Genomic DNA, 7949 nt, shown 5'->3' with positions numbered 1-7949 from the left:
TCTTATTCAAATTTTGAATAATTTCTTTTTCAAGAATTTCGCAGAATATAGGACTTGAGGCTTAAGCAAGCGAAAAAGTTTAGTTGACTTCAAAAGTCAAAAGTGATTTTCTTTGTCATTAACGCATTTAATTAAATCCCGTTTTAAACTGCATTCAGGAACCGAATATTCTGCACTAATATTTCCATACTGATATAATGTTCTACATTTTCTAAAATCATTTGAAAGTTGAAATAAAATAGTAACTCATTTAATTAAATGAAAAAAAATGATCCTACCTTGTGCTAGCAGTTCAGAGCCAATAAAACTCAATGTATATGTTTCCTTCAAAGATTATATTCAGTTGTCAAACTTATCTGTCTAATATTAAATAGCTCTATATACGAACAACCCTCTCATCAGATTACGTGTTTAATTAAAATATATTTCAATCAACTGAATTAATGCACCAGAATAAACTTACAATATTGACAAATTGACAAAAGAATTCTGAAGAATCATTTTGAACATGCATTAGAACTTAATGTCTTTTGTTCAATCGAATATTCAAAGATCAATTTTTAGGCTGAGGTGTTATGTACCAGAGAAATTACGTCTAAAACAAATACAAATGCATTTGCAGTATTTGTATTAAAAGTTGTCTATTTAATCAACCATTGAAACACAAATTAGTGTTACTCTGTAATGGACACGTTTTGCTCTTGTGATTCAGATCTTAAAATAGTTTTTTAGTGCAATACTTTTGTTTATTCCTCCAAAAGAGTCTTCTTATTTTAATAAATGTTAGTATTCCAACTAAATTTCACCATGTTAAATTCCATCATACTACATGTATGAATCGGTCTTTGGTATCGATAAACAGCGTTGCCTTGATTACTTAGAATAGAAAATTCTGTGACATTCTTTATTATCCGTATTTTCCTACAGGTTTGGAACAATTTTTACTGAACTAGAAACAAACGGACTACACCGCTATCAAGAAACATCCAACATCAACAGTGTTGATTTCGATGTACGGTATGGCCATGATTCTGAAACAGAAGCTTTCAAAATGTTACTCTTCCTACAATCTTGGTTCAGATGTCGTAAAAGGATTTTTTAATATCTCACAAATTTCTTAATTTTTATAATCATTATCCCTTGGCAGAGGGCGTGTCCCTTTATTTGCTGATGAACAAACTTAAATTAAACTACATCTACCAAAATGAATTATATGATTGGGAACTCCATATTTCCTCCCCGCCTTCAACAAAAAACAACAACAACTTTTTAACTGTAAATGGGGAAGCGATAGTTGTAAATTAATGTCCATTGGAAAAAAAAGTATCAGGGTTTTATTTTATGCACTTTCAAAGATAAGAAATATAATCTTATAGGAATATCTTTTATAACTTTAAATAATTACTTGAAATTCTTTCAATATACTCTTTATATACACAAATACACATGATAAAGAAAGCTTTCAAGTAGAAATACATCTCCACGCTCTGGTAAGTTCTATGGCTCCCATTAAAATTTTTTGTGAACATCATCATGGAGATGAGCCATTAAAATTATCCTGGAGTATATTAACAGGAAAGAAGGAAGAAAAAATTAATTGCAGCGCAAAGTAATAAACCAGAAGACAGACCTTGATCCTCGCAAAAAGGAGAAATATAAGGAACATTTTGAACCTAGTAAAAGATGTCCCAACATCAATATATTCAAACAAACTGAGGTTGTGTCAGTTATGGACCCATATGACGATAGCCTGGGACACACTTCAGACTGTCGCCTCAAAAAATAACTTCGGCATAACAGAAATGTCTTTTTTACTGAAAATATAACTTTTTTCTAGGATAGATTGAATCTAAGATACCATCTATTTGACCATAGTTCCAACATATGGACATTTTAAGTTAACTTATATTTAATATATAATGCATTGTTTTATAGGTTTTGTAGTGCATTATCGTCAGCAAGCACTATACACATTGAAATCATATTTCCAGCAACATTATTTACATAGATGAGAAATACTCATGACCCTAAAACAGAACCCTAGCAAAAAATCTAGTTTTGTTGATAAAAGATTCTTATATATTATTTGACATAGATAATCATAAACCACAGGAGAAGATTACCAGATATACTGAAACCGGATAATTTGTTAAAATTTTGTTATTCAATAAGGACATATTATGCTAAAAGTCTTTAAAAGATCGCTAAAAACCCCGCACAATATGGTTTACCAACACCTTTATTTGATACGTTTCTAGTAATTGGTATACATTTGAACGACCAGGTCGATAAAATAAATCATTACTATAAAGTAATTTTACACACGTTTAAACATTATTTTCTCCATAATTTTACAACATAAGATAATAACGATATTTTATAAAGAGCAATAACATTATCTAATTTCCAGAAGAAAAAAAAAAAAAAAAAAAAAAAAAAAAAAAAAACCAGAAAACCTTTTTTTGACCAAGACCTATTAAATAACATGGTAAGTGGTTTAAAAAAGTAAGAAAAAGTAGATTTTAACTTTTTTAATTTAATGAGACTAATACAAAATGGACAGTGGAAGTATTAAAATAATATACTTCTTGTTCGTCAATGATTCTACTGCATAGTGTGTCCTAATACATATCATATATCTTTGGACTGTTTCATTTGAATGCAGCTCTGTTTGAGGTTATATCAAACAGCACTTAAATTTTCTCTTGTCTAGAGATGGAAACTGGGTAAGGTACTACTTGCACAGTGTTTCTCCCCTAGGTTTCCATTGATATATAAGAACCAGTTGTCTCAATCTTCTTCAGATTAACTACACCCAGAACTTAACATCAATTCCCTTAGGATACCTGCCATTGCTGTTAATAACTTTTATACATTTATTTTGCTCTTACCCTTAAGGTTTTTCATCTCTATCCTTATAAGTCTATCACATTCATAATAATTTGATATTAATTTAAAGCATTTTACAGTAGAAATGATTAACGAAGAGAAAGATTCAAAAATGTAATTAATTAAGCAGTAATTAATTCATAAAGATTTCATTAAAGTCTAAGGGGACAAGCGATTTTTTAACAATAAAAATTCAAATAAAAAGAATTTCAATAAATTCTGTGGTGGAAAGATGCATTAAAACACATTAGAAATAGAATGACCATTGGAAACAATTTTAACAGGTAAGATTTTTAAAATTGATTTTATATCAATTAAAAACAGAGGGAGATGACGCTTACCAAATTCAAGGTCATAAATAAGGACACATCCCATCCTTACATGCTAATAGTAATAAATGGGAATTATGTCTTAATATACTGAGTATTCAACACCTACACATCTGTTATGTATTCAATTTCATTGACTATTTTGCTATTCGGGATAGAATGCCTTAATTTCTTTATTGCTGGTTCAATGTCCAACTTCTTCAGCTCGTTTCTAAATGCCTGACTTTTCCAAAGCTTTGCCATATATACCCTTTGGCTAGTCCATTCCAAGGGTTGTCAGGTCATTCCAATATTTGAAGTCTTCAATGCGTTTCACTCAAATGCCCCTTAATCATTACACCTATATATTCCTATGTAAACCTTGACCCACTGTTGTGGCCCCGCCCTACCCCCACGGATAATGATTTGAACAAACTTGAATCTACACTACCTGAGGATCCTTCTGTATTCATATGACTAATAATGGCTTAACTGTTCTTTAGAGAAGTTTTTTTTTAAATTCATATGGTAATGAAATATATGGAGATAACGAATAGTATTCAAGCTCAAAAGTCCATTAAACAATACAAAATAGGAGCAGAGCAAACACGGACCTCCAAACATCAGAGGTGGGATCAGGTGCCATGGAGGAGTGAGCATCCCCTGCCGACCGGTCACACCCGCCGTGTGCTCCTTGTCATGATCGGGAAATAACGGAAAAATCCGTCGACAATTCAGTGTGTAAATAATGGCCTAATAATTAGTATGAAAAACGTCAGTCAGCATTTGACTCAATGATAAATTGTATTTGCTGACAAGGTCGTTGTATCGACCATAGAACTTATGAAATGATGACTTTAAACGAGACAGCTGATATTCTTGTTTCATCAACTTATTTGTGAATAATTCACCTCGTTTTAGAAATTGTACATAGGTGGAGCATGCTCTTACGTATCGAATCAACTGAGAGATATATACACCGTATGCAGGTGATGAAGGTATATTGCTGCATAAGTAAGGGAAGTTGACGATTGAAAAGTTAACGTCATCACGTTTATCATAAAGCTTGGTTGTTAGATCACCATTAAAGTCTTTTTCAAGTAAAATATCCAAATATGAAACCGACGTGTCAGACTCTGTGGTATCTTTTATCTCAAGTTCACCAGGATATATCGTATCGACATAAGAATGGAAATAACCTTTGTTCATTGACAATACGTCGTCGATGTATCTAAATGTCGAGTTGAAGGCCACAGCAAGTGTTTTCTTCTTTTCACGTACAAGATTTTGGACAAATTCTGCTTCATATGAATACAAAAAAAGTCTGCTAATAACGGGGCGCAATTGGTATCCATGGGAATTCCAATAGATTGTTGGAAGACCTGGTCTCCAAAAATCACATAGATATTGTCAATCAGAAACTCACGCATCTTTTTAATGTCAACTTCAGAGTACTTGTGTGTATAATCAGAATGTTTTTCAACAAAATAATTTTGCAAAGGACCAATGACAAGGTAAGTTTATTTACGAGTTCCATTTTTATTGAAAAAGCAGTTGTCAATGATATCAAAAAGCCTGGACTTTAATTTATCATGGGAAATGGTTGTTTATAAAGTTGAAAAGTCGTAAGTTTTTAAGATGTTGATTTTGGTAAAATCTTGTGATTTCAAATTTTCCAAAAGTTCCTTGGAATTTTTAAGTATCCACATCTGATTTACACCACTTCTCGAATATATTGTTGCACAGTGCTCTTGAAGTTTCTCCTTCACTACTGTTAATATCTTAGTGAGAAGTAAAGATAGAGCCTTGGTTGAACATTTCTGGAACCCGCTATATATCTTTGTTTGTAAGGATTTTTATGAAGTTTCGGAATCCAATATAAATATGGTAATTCAAATTCATTTTGGTTGTTTGGAATATTAAAAATATTCAAAACTGACATATGATTTTGAAGAATTTCTTCCTTAGAAAGGGAACTATGAGTATAAGTTGGATTACCACTTGTAGAATTAGATCCAAGTTCCTCTAAAATACATTTAATATAATGAGCCTTACAAACAAAGACAATGTTGTTACCTGCTTGTCAACAGGGACCAGTACTTACTGATCATGTAATCTATCTAATTCTTTCTTCACTTCTGGATTATTGAATACATAAATCTGATACATTTAATCCATTCTGACAAAGTGTCAAGGTCTTCTTTTTCATGTCTGGCCCATCGCCTGGCGTAGTCCTCCACAGAATCCATAATATTTATGAAATTCCGACGCCAGTTGAAGGATCGGGGTTCCCTATATTTAGAACCTTTTAAAATTAGTGATCTAAGGTCCTCATTATTAACTATATTTACGTCACCAGTAATAACGTGTCCAGCAGGACTATAGTTATAGGGCGAAGAAGAACATGAACACGATGGAGGATTATGTTTCAGATATTCGATATCCAGGCCCTGTAAAGTTTTCTTGTAATTAAAAAGTTTGGAAGCAATTGTCGATGTATATTTGTAGGAAATACAAGTTGTAGTCTTTAACTTGAAATATGGTGGAATACAAGACTGGACCCTTTTGTGATTAACAATATTACTTATATTAACCGCGTCAATGCCCCCCCCCCACCCCCCCGTTGTGGCCCTGTACTACTCCCGAGGGTTTTGATTGGAACAAACTTAAATCTACACTGTCTTAGGTTACTTCTGTTATAATATAACTAATCATGGCTTTGCTGTTCTCGAGAAGATTTTTATAGACATTTCCTGTGTATTCCTATGTTGTAAAACTTTGACCTCCTCTTGTGGCCCCGCCCTTTGCTCGGGGATTATGATATGAAAAAACTTGAATTTAGATTATGTAATGAAGCTTTCATATAAGTTTGAACTTCTCTTGCCCAGTGGTTCTTGAAGAAAATTTTTAAAAAATGCCACCAAATTTTCACGAATTCTTAATTATCTCCCTTTGAAAGAGGGCGGGACACTTCCTGTGAACAAACTTTAATCCCCTTTTTCCAAGGATGCTTTGTGGCAAGTTTGGTTGAAATTGGTCTAGTGGTTCTTGAGGAGAAGTCGAAAATGTGCAAAATTTACAGACGACAGATGACTCAAGTCAGACGACAGACGGACACTCTCTGATCAGAAAAACTCACTTGAGCCTTCCGCTCAGGTGAGCTAAAAAAGAGTTTAAACTTACTGCCATACGGGAGTATCAGTGTTTCACAAACACATCTCGTTTTTAATTCCATAAGACATTATAAACAAAATACATAATCACAACAAAATACTTACGAACAGATGAAAACATAGGCTGATATGTTATGGTGTTGTGAATTTATATATTGGTCACGAGCACAAAATTATTGCAGAAGAGTTCATTGAATGCATTTTCAAATTTTCTGTACCTGATATCTATTTCATATCTACTTGAATTTATTTATTCACAAGTTTCAAAAAAATACATTTTACAGTTATAATTCAATCAAGCTTTTAAAAAAAACTTTGCTACCAGAGACAAATCCACTTTATACATTTCCCAATGTGTCATCTGAATGTTGTTATTGCGAACTTAATTTTCAGGGAGTTGGTGTGATTGTACAGGGCTAATGTATCATTCCTACATCGGGATAATAATTTTTATAATTTTGAAAGAAGATTTTTCTTCAAAATGAAACAGTTTACCTCATGTATCTACAGGATTACTTAGATGATAAAAAAGAACGATTTCATTCCATATGTTCTTCCCTGCATGGAATCAAACTCTGCTCACAGAAGCCATAAAAACACGTATATAATCATGCAAAAACTAGAAGGAAATGTTTTCAAACCACAAAGTGTTTATTTATATTATACATGTAGTAAGTCCAACCTAACACATTCGTGAAATATTTAAAGTTTGGAAGCATTGCATATAATCACGACAAGCGTTGTCTGCTAAATGTCCGGAGGTAAGAAGGGAAGATTTTGAAACATATGATGTATTTATATCATATTCAGAGAAGCCAATATGAAATAAAAGCTGTTAGAAACGGACACATTTTTGAAAAAGTAGATCTCCATAGTATGTTTTTCAAATTATTAATTCAGCTGGTATATCAAATTAGTAGTTTCACTTCAAATTACTGTGGTTTAGATTACAGAAAGGTCCGAGGAACAAATTCTTGCTTTCAAAAACATGAAATTGTATATGTGTATATGCGTTCTTGCTACCTTATACAATTGACATTCAATACATGAAATAAATAATGACACGCGTTTGTCAAAAAAGGTAGATCAATTTAGGCTGTTGATTTATGCAACATATGGCTTTGAAGCTGCGCGCTGTATATTAAATTGTTTACTTCTATCGGATGGTTTAAACACTTTGTTAAATTGATGCACTATTTGGGGACATACATTCATATCTTTTCCTCTAATTGATGTTCATGTAAGTAAGAATGAATGTAACTTATAAGTAATAAAATATCATAAAGTTATTACGAAGCTATTTAGCATAGTAAACATGAATGAAAGATGGCTTAGACAAGATATGTTATGTATGTTAAGTAAATCTATTAAAACGCATTTCGAGTTACATAGTAATTGACACAATAGTTTAAGTATTGATTTGTATTTCTAAAAACTGTTCTTGAGAGAAGACTGTAAGTGATTTCTTTCCTAAATGTTCCAAGGTAAATAAAACTTTGATTCGAAACTGTGGCGCCACCCTACTTCTAGATGCCATGATTTGAACAATTTAGAATTTATATTATGACAGAAAGTTTCG

This window comes from Saccostrea echinata, unplaced genomic scaffold, assembly GCF_033153115.1.
Source record: "Saccostrea echinata isolate AGI-Se365-2 ecotype Australia unplaced genomic scaffold, CSIRO_AGI_Sech_v1 ptg000027l, whole genome shotgun sequence".
In the NCBI taxonomy this organism is placed as follows: Eukaryota; Metazoa; Mollusca; class Bivalvia; order Ostreida; family Ostreidae; genus Saccostrea; species Saccostrea echinata.
This window is presented reverse-complemented; position numbering follows the sequence as displayed.